The sequence below is a fragment of the Ixodes scapularis genome, unplaced genomic scaffold (genome assembly GCF_016920785.2).
Source record: "Ixodes scapularis isolate PalLabHiFi unplaced genomic scaffold, ASM1692078v2 PGA_scaffold8__174_contigs__length_109621045, whole genome shotgun sequence".
NCBI classification, from domain to species: Eukaryota; Metazoa; Arthropoda; class Arachnida; order Ixodida; family Ixodidae; genus Ixodes; species Ixodes scapularis.
The window spans coordinates 73,664,900-73,677,160 of record NW_024609883.1 but is presented as its reverse complement, the minus strand read 5'-3'; the positions used below and the strand labels follow the sequence as shown (position 1 = coordinate 73,677,160).

Here is a 12,261-nt window from a genome sequence, read left to right as displayed (position 1 = left end):
ATCGCGTATGTAAGAGCATTTGTCGCTTTTCTATTTCAGCATCCCACATGCCGCCATGGTGCTGCTGATGTAGACCCAGCCACAGGAAACGGAACCGCAGTGCACGCGCTAATCTGCAGCACCGCGGTACAAGAAACGCTACTGAAGCGCAAAAAAGGCGCTACTAGAGCGCTAACACGGCGCTACTAAAGCGCTAATCACGCGCTATATTAGAACGAAGTCACGCACTAGGAAGCGCCAGATGAGCGCTCCATCGAACGCTCGCGTATCTATAGCGTTAACTTAGCGCTCCGCTGAATGTGTGAACCGGTCTTAATGCAGTGCCACGCGCCCGTGAAGCTTCAAAGTTCGAGGTGGTGGCGGTATAAGAAAAACGCATTAGCGCCACACCAGTGATCACGAATAACACCGGTCACAAACTCCCAAGCCCTATACCACTCCACTAGACACAGACACGACATACGACAGCAAACTGCATCAAAACGCCCCAAAAGTGAAGGTGTCTGCTCCCGTACGCGTACTGCAACTAGGGGAAGTCAAGGGTTGGGCGGATGATATTCACAAGGATATATAAAAAATACTTTGCGCAAGGATCATTTCCATTTATTATTTAATACATAATGACAAAATCCCAATAATTTGTTTTTCGATTTGATTCAAGCTAGTCAGACTGCTCATAACACTGGTCAAGCAAGAAAATAACAAAAATTTGAACCTTTTCACAACCGGTTTAAATTTATTGTTATAATATCGTTATTTGTCGCAACGCACTAACATTATAGATTTTGGCTCCATACTTTTTAAATGCAAACAGTTCTAACACACAGCTGTCCATTGCACCGTGTTTTGTGTCTTCTATAAATCTGTAGCGGTGTGTGTTGTGTATGTGTGTGTGTGTGTGTGTGTGTGTGTGTGTGTGTGTGTGTGTGTGTGTGTGTGTGTGTGTGTGTGTGTGTGTGTGTGTGTGTGTGTGTGTGTGTGTGTGTGTGTGTGTGTGTGTGTGTGTGTGTGTGTGTGTGTGTGTGTGTGTGTGTGTAATATGTAATGCTCGTGTTGTCTGCGATGTATGTAGGGTTACTGTCTACTCGACTCGCTGAGCTCGTCTCTCGCCTGTTCTCGGCTACGGGCCGCCATGTTTTATAGTAAACACGCTCAGCCGTGTTTCGCAGAAGGCAGACACGGTGTATCGTGTTAAGTATACACGGCACCTCATGAGTAGACAAATAACACACATGGGTGCGTGTAAAACGAACACGTCTTGACGCGTCCGCTATGGGACAACGATTACACGTCTATAGGCGTGTTATTTTTGCTAACAGTGTAGGTCGATTCCAATTGGTGTACAACGGCGGCAGAAGGCTTCCCGTACCCGCACCGACTTCCCAGTTTTCTTGTTGGCGCCGCCATTTTGGTAGTTAGAGCAGAGCGGACGCTAATACTCAGTTGGGAAACTCACCCTTGAAACCTGGACAGCTGGCGTCTGCCGAGACCGAACTAAATGCGATAACAGCGCCACCATTTAGCGACGAGTTGAAACATGAAAGTCTTTATATGGCTACTGCTAGGGTCACTGAATGTTTTTAGAGTACCGAAACTCCCAGGCTCGAGGTGCCAAGATGGCGGCTTAATCTTTGTTTCTTTCCGGTGGTCACCATGAGCTTTAAGAAAGCATGTTTTAGCGTATGAACAAACGGAGAAAAGTATTTTCGTAGGGACTTTCATTGAAGATTAGTACAAAATAAGAGGCGCGTGATGTTTTCTCAAATATTTAGTTTACAGGGTTTCGCGGCATAATTAATATTGTTTTTATACAACCATGGTCTCACCGGTGATGTCAAGTAGCGCGTCCCAACCTGGGCGCGTCCTAACTTCGTTAGTAAGTCGCGGCGCCTCCACTTGGGAGAAAGGGGGTTGGAATCCCTGAAACCCCTTAAACTGTATATATTTCGGCGCCAAAATGGCCGAGTAAACCGGAAATGGAACAGTCGCAAAGGACGCTATCGAATGCGCTACACCCGAACCAATACAAGCAGCCGTGCAGTTCCCCTAGTGGCCGCCGCGGGAGAAATAGCGGCGCTGCGATCGCCGTTAGCTCGGTTCCCGAGTACGGGTCGGAGCCACATTTTCAGAGCAGTCTCTACTGCAGTTTCCCAACGGAGTTGTTCTAGTAACGTTGGACTGCTTTTACAGCCAGTATAATTACGGTACCGTTGCCGCCATGCATCGTGGGAACTGTAGTCTTTCTGCACGCGCAAAAACCCCGCTGGAGCAGAGCACGATCGAGGTGACTCTCGTGTAGTAGTGCCTGCCTCCTATGAACTACATTTATAGCGGCGTCACGCATGCGTGGAACGCTTAGTGAGATCCATATATCGGCAATCGGTACGATTCAAAAGTTAGAAAGCAAACCGCTACCGTGTTCCACGTACCGCACTACTGGAGCCCTTTGAAGCATGCTTTTGAGCTCGCACACCGCGGTCACGGTATCAGTCGGGTGCACGCTTAAAAGCACGCTTCAAACTCTCCGGTAGTGCGGTGCGCGAAATAAGGTAACGGTTTCGTAAAAGTCCCTACTGTCACTTTCTGAGCTTTAATCCCGGTGTCAGGAAACTTGGGCGAATTAGTTTTGCTTTCTCGCGAACTGCATGAACAATGTAACTTTGGTTGCGTCTAGTTTATTTACATAATTTAGAAGGATAAAAAGCGCGAACTGAAGCACGGATGAAATAAACACGTGCGACAAGGACAGGAGCTTCGGTTGTAAGTGGCCAACAACCGAATCTATGTAAAAATAATAAAAAATAAACGCACACACACATAAGCTCAGCCAGTCCGTCGTTTACTATACCGATAACTTACCGGCTGTCTTATATCAGGATTGAGAAATAAATTGCTTCAACTATTTCTCTCTCTGTCTTTTCATTCGCCCTCTTTTACACACTTCGTCGACTCTCAAAGCGGCTCGCAAATGCAACGCTAAAAATGCTCCACGAAATGCCCCCCCCCCCCCCCAAAAAAAAATGTTATATACAGCGAGTAAGTGTTCCTTCGACTAAATGTTTCCTCAACAAAATCAGTTGTAAGTGGCTCCTGAGCTTGTAGCACGTGTTTCTTATTTCGTCCGTATTTCAGTTCGTGATTTATAACCTTAAAAGGTATAAATATTTATGGTGGATGGAAACCCGTTAACGGCGGTTCTTCTCGCAGTGCTTTGGTAATTTGTCGAAAGAACTATTAAGCTGCGCCAGCGCAATTTCCTGCACTCCTTCGCGAGCATGCGCATTGGGTTCCAATTCAAAAGGCGACCGGAACAAGCATTTCCGCCATATGCGCCCTATTTTCCCGCTGTGATCAGCCGGGCACATGTGCAAAGTTTCCTGTGTTTGATTTTCTCTGCAACGCATAGCGCTCGACCGCCATTTGTTTTTGTTTGGCGCTATTGGCGGATGAAGTCCATAAATTATGGTGACATGTTTTCTTTCTTCCTTCGCAAGAAACAAGGTTTTTTTTAGGGAGCCAAAATAAAGCCATATAATTTCTTTTGTGAACATTTAGTCAAGTATTCGTTCCCCGAACAATGATTTCACGAACAAATAGGTGAGAGTTCGCATCCGTTTCTTATTCATTAGTTGAACGCCAGCATTCAAAACGTTTAGAACGCCTTCGCCCACGTCCGCCATGAACCAATATGTCGGAGACATTGCACACTGCAACGAACGGAATATCACTGAACGACAACTGAACTGCCGGTCGGGCCGCTGTGTAATGGCGCGTGTCGCTTCAGTGCCTAAGGATTTCGTTCTGTAGCCTCATCCCTCGCTCCATTCTCTTCACCTTGCTACGCCCTCCGTTGTCGTTCCTTCGCAGCTTTGGTGGTGCACAAAGCCCTCAGGCAAGAGCCTTTATTAGCGGCAATATGTTTTGGTGGCGCCCTACTATGGTTCCCCCTCGTGACGTCATTACCATGCGTACATCAAGTTCGATAGTGCTTGCAATGAGCATGGTGGAAGCTTGAAATCATTGCGCTCTCAAAGCAAGACTGCCAGCACCGTCACAATTAAAGTTCTTACATTCTTCTTATTTCCGTCGATGATAAATCCCCTTTCCGACGTCATAGTCAGCGTTCGGCCAATCGTGGAAGGCCGACCACAGCGACGCTTTCGGTCGCGCACGTCGACAATAGTACGTGTAGGCCGTTTTGCTGCCGCCGAGCGCGCACTTAAGGCCGGTTCACACATTTGCTTTTGAGCGCGTTTGACTGCGTTGCGTCGAGAACCGAAAGCGAGGCACCGGCACATCTGTAATGTGACGCTATAGCGGTTGGGAGAGGACGATAAATTTTGAGAACATAACGATACCTGGATCGAAAGATAATTGAGAAAAAGGAAATTTCTTTAGGACCTGATGTCACCTAAGCCAAATTCCGTCAAAACAAGAAATAGCATTGTGGGTGTTTGTAGCATTCATTTATGTGGGGAAAAAATATCGGCAAGAAACAAAACAATATTCGTTTTCTTGCCAACAAGTCTTTTTTACTCATAAAAATCTCACAAGCGTCCACAATATCATACCGTTTTTTGACGATATTAGGCTTACGTAGACGTCGAGTCGTAGAAACTTTCGTCTTTCTCAATTATCTCTTCTCCCAGGTAGCGTCGTGTTCAGGCTTTCTTGTTCTATATCCCAACCGGTATCGTCCCATCCTCACGGAGTTTGAGCTCCGTGAGAATGTGGGCCGAAAAACACGGTTCTCTTTCTTCGTGAACGCATAGTGAACTGGCCAGCAAAAACATTATGACCATTTAGCTAATAGTACCATGTTGATTCACGTTTGGCACACAAAACAGTTGTAGGGGTCGCCTGGACTGCGCAGTTCTATATCCAACGAACGGATAAGCTGTCAAGTCAAGTCAAATTTGAGGGTTTTACGTGCCAAACCATCAACGGGCATCTGGCACGCCCCAGCGGAGGACTGAGGATTAATTTCGACCACCTGGGGATCTTTTGACGTGCAACCGAAAGCTTGGTTACACGGCGCCCTCTCCGCAATAAGCCTCCGTCATATTGCGGGCACCTCGGTCGGGATTCGAATCCCCCACCTGGGGATCCGTAGGCTGGCGCTCTCGCCTCGGAGCCACCGAGGCGGCTAACTGGTAAGCTGTGTGCTAAGAAACAATTGTACCTTAAACTGTATCGTATCTATGCGGACCGCAAGTTCGTCTGCTTCTCACAAGTGGTTGCGATGATGTAAGAACGCCAAACTCTTATTGGCTGATTGAAAAAAATAAATAGTGGGTAGACCTTAAGGCACTTAGCATGTCTGCCTTACTTACAGATTCATAACATTCTTGACCATAATTGTATTCTAGAGGTGTGCGAAAAGTGAAATTTCAATTCGAATGGAGTTGGAATCGAATGGTGCCGAATGGTGGCAAAAATGTCGAGTGTCGAATCAAATATGACAACTGAAAATTTTATTCGCGATCTTCACAAAACTAAAAAAGATACCGCTTAGTTAAAAAAAAAATAATAAAGCCAGGTGCGTCAGTGTCTTTCGAACTGTGGGGCGACAGATTAAGCAGAGAGTCACAAAGTGACTCGGTAGATTAAAACATGCAAATTTGTCTTCTCTGGTGTGTTATTAAAAAACCACAAAAAGCACACACATACAAAAAAAAAAAACTGGTACAGGCAATGTTGGCGGTAACGCTTTACAAGTAACGGCGTTACCTGTTAGTTCTTTGTTAACGTATTAACGTACTCGTTACATTTACAAAAAGTAACGGGTAACGTACTATCGTAACATACTTCAAGCAACGGGCAACGCAGTTACGCCATTCGTTCCTTCTTTCTAAAACATGCAAGGCCCACGCCCTATGTCCCAATGTCGAAATACGTTCTCGCAAAGAAAAAGAGAACAACGTTTTTACCGTTCTTGTTTTCGATAAAAATTAACTTTATCGGTAGCGGTAACGTTAACGCGTTCCTCTTATTTTAAAGTAATCTAGGTCGCTAACGCGTTTCCTTTTTTTTTTTTTGTAACGAGTAACGTATTTCGTTACTTTTTTTTTTCGGTAATGCTTACAACACTGAGTACAGGTCGCAGGTCGACATCAAACGGGAGCATAGATTCGGAGAGTCCAAACATCGCGCTCGTTTTGAAAATCTTTTCTTTAACTAACAAGCCCCCAGAACAATCATTCCTAATGACTTACACGTGTTTTTTTCTGGTTTTGTTTTTTTGTTTTTTTATATGTCTTCTAGCACAGGTATTTCACTCTGACTATACTATTGAATGTCAAATAAAATGTTAGAGCCAATTGTACGTATTACTGTTCTGTACTGCACTAAAATCGGAAAGCTTGCGGCATCGCGAAAATCCGGGGGAGGAAAAGGGGAAGGGGGGTTCGCTATGCGACGTCTTATATTTTTTATGAGTCGCAGGGTAGCAGAATTTGGGAAGCACTGTACAACGTGTTTATTCTCCTGCATGCAGGATACACAGAACGAAGGGAGGCTAGTACGAACAAAAACAGCGTTAAAAGTAAAATTTAGGAGTTCTGAGCCAAATCATACAAGCTTATGTAGCACGCGCGAGCGAACATAGGATTAATTTCGACCATCTGGGTCCGTTTGCTCGAAGCGCTAACCGCGGCTAAAGTTAGCCGCAGTACCTAGGAGAGGTTTTTTTTTAAATCACGTGACTGGCTCGGTAGGGTTGCGGGGAAACATGGCGGCGCCCCAGCGAGTGAGCGCCACTCGCTTTGGAAATAATATGTCGTTGTAGCTGCAATATCGGGCGCGATAGTCAGCAACGAATGGTGCATAAGGCTTTCGCTTTGCTTTACCTCACTTAAACCGCAAAGCATGGGAAATAACATCGCCGCATTTTTTAGTTAGTCTTTCGATTCTGGGCATTCCTAAGCCTAAATGAACGCTATAATTGTCGGCATGGCAACGACTTTGGAAAGCGGATTGTTGATAGCACACAAAGGCTGTGTTCCAAAATTTACTCGATCCGACTCCGGAGTAAAAGTTTCGTACCGTGGCGTTCCAAAACTTACTCGAGCTTACTCGATGACGTCAGAACTCGCGTTCCAGAAGCGGGTTGTTTACTCCGGAGTAATTACTCGCGCTACCCTCCTCGATCGGGGGGTAAAGTCGGATCAAATCGAGTAAATACGTCACGTGATCTGTTCGTCGTCTGCTTTCTGCGCCGACAGCCGTCAAAGCTCGCTTGCTCCGTTGGTTTTGGTGGCGGACGTTCGAAATGACAAAGAATTAGGTGCAGCATGTGTGGTTATTGCGATTTGCTGTTGTCAACGCAGGAATTGACTGCATTACATCCAGACCGTCCACCTTCCCCGGCAACGTGTACTTGTTATTATCTGAGTGCGAGCGTAAACAGGAGCTTCTCCGCATCCTCGTCCTCGGCGTTGGGGGAGTGCCGTATTCTCACGTTCAAGGCCGAAAATGTTTGAACTCGGTATATGATAATGTAGTATTTTTGTTTCCTCTAGAATGTGTGTAATGAGAGGATAACGTTTGTAAAGCAGTGAAGGCTTCGAAAATTTCACTGTAATCACATTCGCGTCACATTCGTGTCTGAAATAAAAGATACATACATAAATACAAAGCGAACGTGAGTTTCATATCACTCTGGAGAAAGCACCCTCGCGCTGTACCGCTACACCGTGTGGAATATATTTCTGCAAAACATAATCGGTGCAAATTACAATGCGTGGAATATATGCGTTTAGGGCACCGTGACTAGAATTGCAGCGATCGCGCTGATTAATAAAAACACATTTTTTTATGTCTAGCTGTAAGGAGTGAGTAATTTTGATCTCAATATACAGCTCAAAACGAAGGTGAGTAAAAGGAGCTGGTGGATCCACCTCAAAATACACTGCGTCGTCATTAACATTACCGTTCTTCGGGTGCTTTTTCCATGATCAAAAGGATCGTCTGCTATTTTCTGCCATCGCTGCTGTGTTTTCTTTTTGCCGTCGCCTAAGACGAAGCCAATCCGCGTAGTATCAGGTGATTATCCTGGCCGTTCCAAAATCGAGTCGCGGATCGTTTACTCGCGATGTCACGTGGTATTACCCGCTGACGTAGGAGGCAGGTTACTCGGGTAAGATTTGGAACATAGCCAAAAGCAGACAGCGTCCCAACATACCTTTTTTCTAAATTATCCAAGCACCGAGGTGCATGCTACGACTGTAGTTGCACGCGTCGCACGTGCTGGCGTCTGCTATACTCTGTTTCATACTTAGCGTGCAACGCTGTCAAAGCTACTGGCGCGAGCGCGTGGCTTCATTTATGGTTTTGTTTGCGCGAGAACGAGTGCAAATGATCAACGAGATCAAGCCCCACGCTCGCGCCAGTAGCTTTGACAGCGTTGCACGCTAAGTATGAAAGAGAGTATAGTAACCGTTCTAAAGCAAAAAGTATAAAACAAATTTTGCCTTGCACCCGCGTTCGTTAAAGCCTTATTATGATTTTTTACTTCGAATCCTTTATAATAGGAAGGCCAGCGCGCGTGGACCGTAGAATTACACTTCCAGCGTTCTCCTCGCGATGCTTGGATAATTTAGAAGAAAGTCTGTTGGGACGCTGTCTGCTTTTGTGTGCTTTCAATACCCGGCCGATTGAGTCAAGGCAAACCGCTTTCCAAAGATGCAAGTTGGGAACTATCGCCCCGTACCCTTGTTATGTTCTTTTGCAAAGGTATTTGAGGTGGGGATGCACATTCGTCTGTCTTTTTATTTTAAGCAACGTATCTGTTCTCATCAGCATGGTTTTATCACGGGACGCCCGGTCGAGACAAACCTTTGTACCTTTCTTGAATATTCAGTACCTTTTGTATGCAATCGCGGCCAAGGTGACGTGCTTTATTTTGACCTCTCAAAGGCCTTCGATATGGTGAACCACGCATTGCGATTGCACAAATTGTCACAAAATGGGGCTTCTCTTGTGCTTTTAAAATGTCTTGCAAGCTGACCGTAGCTGTGTTGTACGCATTTCAAATAATTTTTCTGATCCTTGCACTCCATTATCGGGAGTACCACAGGGCTGAAATTCGGGTCCACTTTGTTTCTGATTTTTATCAATGACATATATCTATTTGCGTGGTAAACTCAAGCGTGTTGTTATTCGCGGACGATAACAAGCTCTTTTTGAGTATTAGTTCGATTGGCGACTGTGGCCTTCTTCAGTGTGGCACATCGAATATTGTAATCGGTGCCGGGAAAATTGCTTAATCATTTATTCAGAAAAAACTAAGGCCTTGTCTTTCAGTAAAATACCTGAAATGCTGCACTATTCGTATTCACTTGATGAAAAATGTATTTTAAGAGTTTCATCGCTTCGTGATCAATTGGAGTTCACTTTGACACCACTCTTTCGTTTGGCTGCCATGTCACCTACATTGTTTGTTCTGCATTTAGATTATTGGTAAAGATTAACCGATTAACTAGAAAGTTCGTGAAGTATGCTTATCTCCTTCGTCCATTCTGTTCCTTTATCAAATCTAGACTAGATTTCGGCTTGCTAGTGTAGAATTCGCTCACTGCACATGATGCAGCCAAAAGAGTCAGTTCAAAGACGCCTAGTGCGTATAATCTATGACAAATACTTGGCCGTAGGTATTTTTACGACTATGAACTCCTGTTTGACAAATTAGGCCTACAGTGTCTATAAGAAGATTATCGCGCTATGTTGCCTTTTTACATAGAATAGTTCAGGGAAGCATTGACTCAACACTTTTATGCACAGTGAATTCGAAGTACCGGCTTGCTCAAACAGGAAAGCTCTCACTTTTAGAGCGCAACTCTTAGGCGCCCGTTTCCGGCTGTGGTGTCGCCTTCACCGTCGGCATAACCGCGCGTTGCATTATGGGACGCTTCCCATAATAACTTCACGTGTGACGTCACTAAGGTCACGAGTGAAGTCCCCGACGAAGGTCGGGAGTGACGTCACGAGGGTCACGAGTTATGTCCCGAGGATCTCGAGTGACGTCACGAGGGAGGAGGATAGAGTAGGGGTGAGGAAGAGGAGGGGAGGAGGAGAGGGTACGGAGGAGGAGGAGGGGCATACCCCGCTCTCCGTACCCTCCCTTCCCCCTCCTTAAGAGTTGCGCTCTAATTGTGCATTACAAGGAATTGTAAACGTCTTTCATTTATTATCCCCACAATCAACACTATATCACCAACAACAAGAATGCAGATATGGTAAACAATTTTAAAATTAAAAAAAAAGATAATTCCAAGTCAAAGAAAAACTTGTTTTTTTAATGCACAAAGAGAAAAACCAAAAAAACCGTTTGGATGACCCTGCTAAATCACAGATGGAATGACATAAATAAGAAACGTGATAGTCTTTTTTAGATTTATACATGAGATCAGATCCAGCAAGATCCGAGGGTGTGGTGAACCACCTGCAAGTACAACCAGACGTTTCTTTGTCGGTTTGTTACCTGTGGATTGAAATTAAAAAAAAAGAGCAAACTGGTCTTTTTAGGCTTAGTTTTTTCCTCTAAAACCTACACACTTATAAAATTTGAATATAATAAATGAGAGAACCAAAAGTCAGGTCTGTAAAAAATTTCGACGAACTCTTTATTTTTTTTGTCTATTTAGACGAATATTTTTACGCCTCAGAACTCTCAGGAACACTCTGTATAAATCCCCACGCGTGCTACGTTTTCTTTCCTTTTTTCTAACAAATTAGTGCGGAACGACTTTCGAATGCTCTTAATTTCTTGCGATGTCCGGGTGCATGTGTGTTTTCGCGCTCGAACCGCGGTTTCGAGAACGTGTTCACCTCAACCATTCGAATACTTGGCGCTAGATAATTCCTTCGTTTAAGAAAAATAAAAAAAAAAGGTTCACGATCGGTGCCGCCTATTCCCGCTTTGTCGATTGGCACAAATTGCCGAACAAAAAGACCGATTTTCGGTGAAGAGGGAAACGCTTACCTCAAATGTGCGTCTATTGATCGGATGTTTCCCAGCCAGAACCAAGTCCAGATGTGGGATGTGGCGTTTCACAGGCTTTATACCGTCTGTCTGTGCGCCTGTACCTCTATATTATTGAAGCCCTTGTCAGTCCTTTTATCTCTCACCCTCTGTGTGCCCTTTATGCCCTTAAAAGAAAATACGTTCCCATTTTTTTTTTTTTTTTCAGTCAGAGATTGATACAGGTGCAGCTGGGGTTCAATGAGCTCTCGACTCCGTGCAGTCATGCAAATACTAAAATAACACTACGCGAGCGGGCGTTTTTTTTTTTTTCTTTTCTTTTTTTTTTGTGGGGAGAGCTTGACTGGTGGCTTACGTTCGAACCAGCGCTAACGTCAGGGCTCGTCTATGTGGAGCAGACAGGTGGGAGCCCATCAACGTGAACTTGCACTTCCGTTGTCATCGGCCGTTTCGAGAGTCCTCTCCCTCTTTCAAACAGACAGCGGTGACTCAGGAGTAGAAGATAACGGCGGTTAGCGTTGATGCCTCCCCCCTTCCCCTTCCCTATCAGCTTCACATGACCAGTCCTGACGTCAAAGCTATTCGAACGTAAACCACTATTCAAACGCTCATCAAAAAGAAAAAAAAATAAGCTTTTTTTGCGACCAGTTATTTTGTATTTGTACGACTGTCCATTTCTCTCATTGCCCTTCGTATATACCTCCCTTTCTTTCTCTCTTGATAACTCTCTCCTTCTCTCACTTTTAATTTATGCCTCTCTGCTACCCAAAGCTTGCGGTAGGAATAATCACTCTGAATTCTTGCTGTGTGTTGGTTTTATTATCCGCCGTTCGTGTCGCTTGTTATTGTTATTTTTTTTTTTTTACTTTATTACAAAAAGGTTGAGGTGATTGAACTCCAAAAGAACAAACGCGCAATAAGTACGTGTTGTTGAGTTTCATGGACAGGGTTCTGAAGCTGCGTTGCCTTCCTGGTCTTCTAGGACCAATGCCAGAACATGAACACTAGAAGCCAGCTCTAGGGGATTCTTTGTCGTACTGAAAACGCGAGGAAAGTCAAACACTTTAAAAGAAACTCGAAACCCTAGCTCTAATTTTAAAGAATATAAAAAGACATTTATGAGGCAATAAACTTTTTAGAGACCTCTGTATTTACTTCATGAGCGATGTAATTAAAATATTCACTCCACTACAACCAAGAGTGTCACTCTAAGTCTCCCATTCGCTCGAACATTCATATAACGTCGTTCATACCACTGCAAGGCGGGAAAATTTAACTCC

The 12,261-nt window shown here is 44.6% G+C and overlaps 1 protein-coding gene across 1 annotated transcript in view; it reads right to left on the bottom strand.

Annotated features, from left to right (window-relative positions):
* LOC120846132 (thiopurine S-methyltransferase-like) overlaps nucleotides 1-11,072 on the bottom strand; it is a 47,418-nt gene extending 36,346 nt beyond the window's left edge. The window contains exon 1 of the mRNA XM_042286670.1: nucleotides 10,982-11,072. The gene's annotated coding sequence lies outside the window, so the exon portion shown is untranslated. The remainder of the gene's footprint in view (nucleotides 1-10,981) is intronic.
* Nucleotides 11,073-12,261: the final 1,189 nt, after the last annotated feature.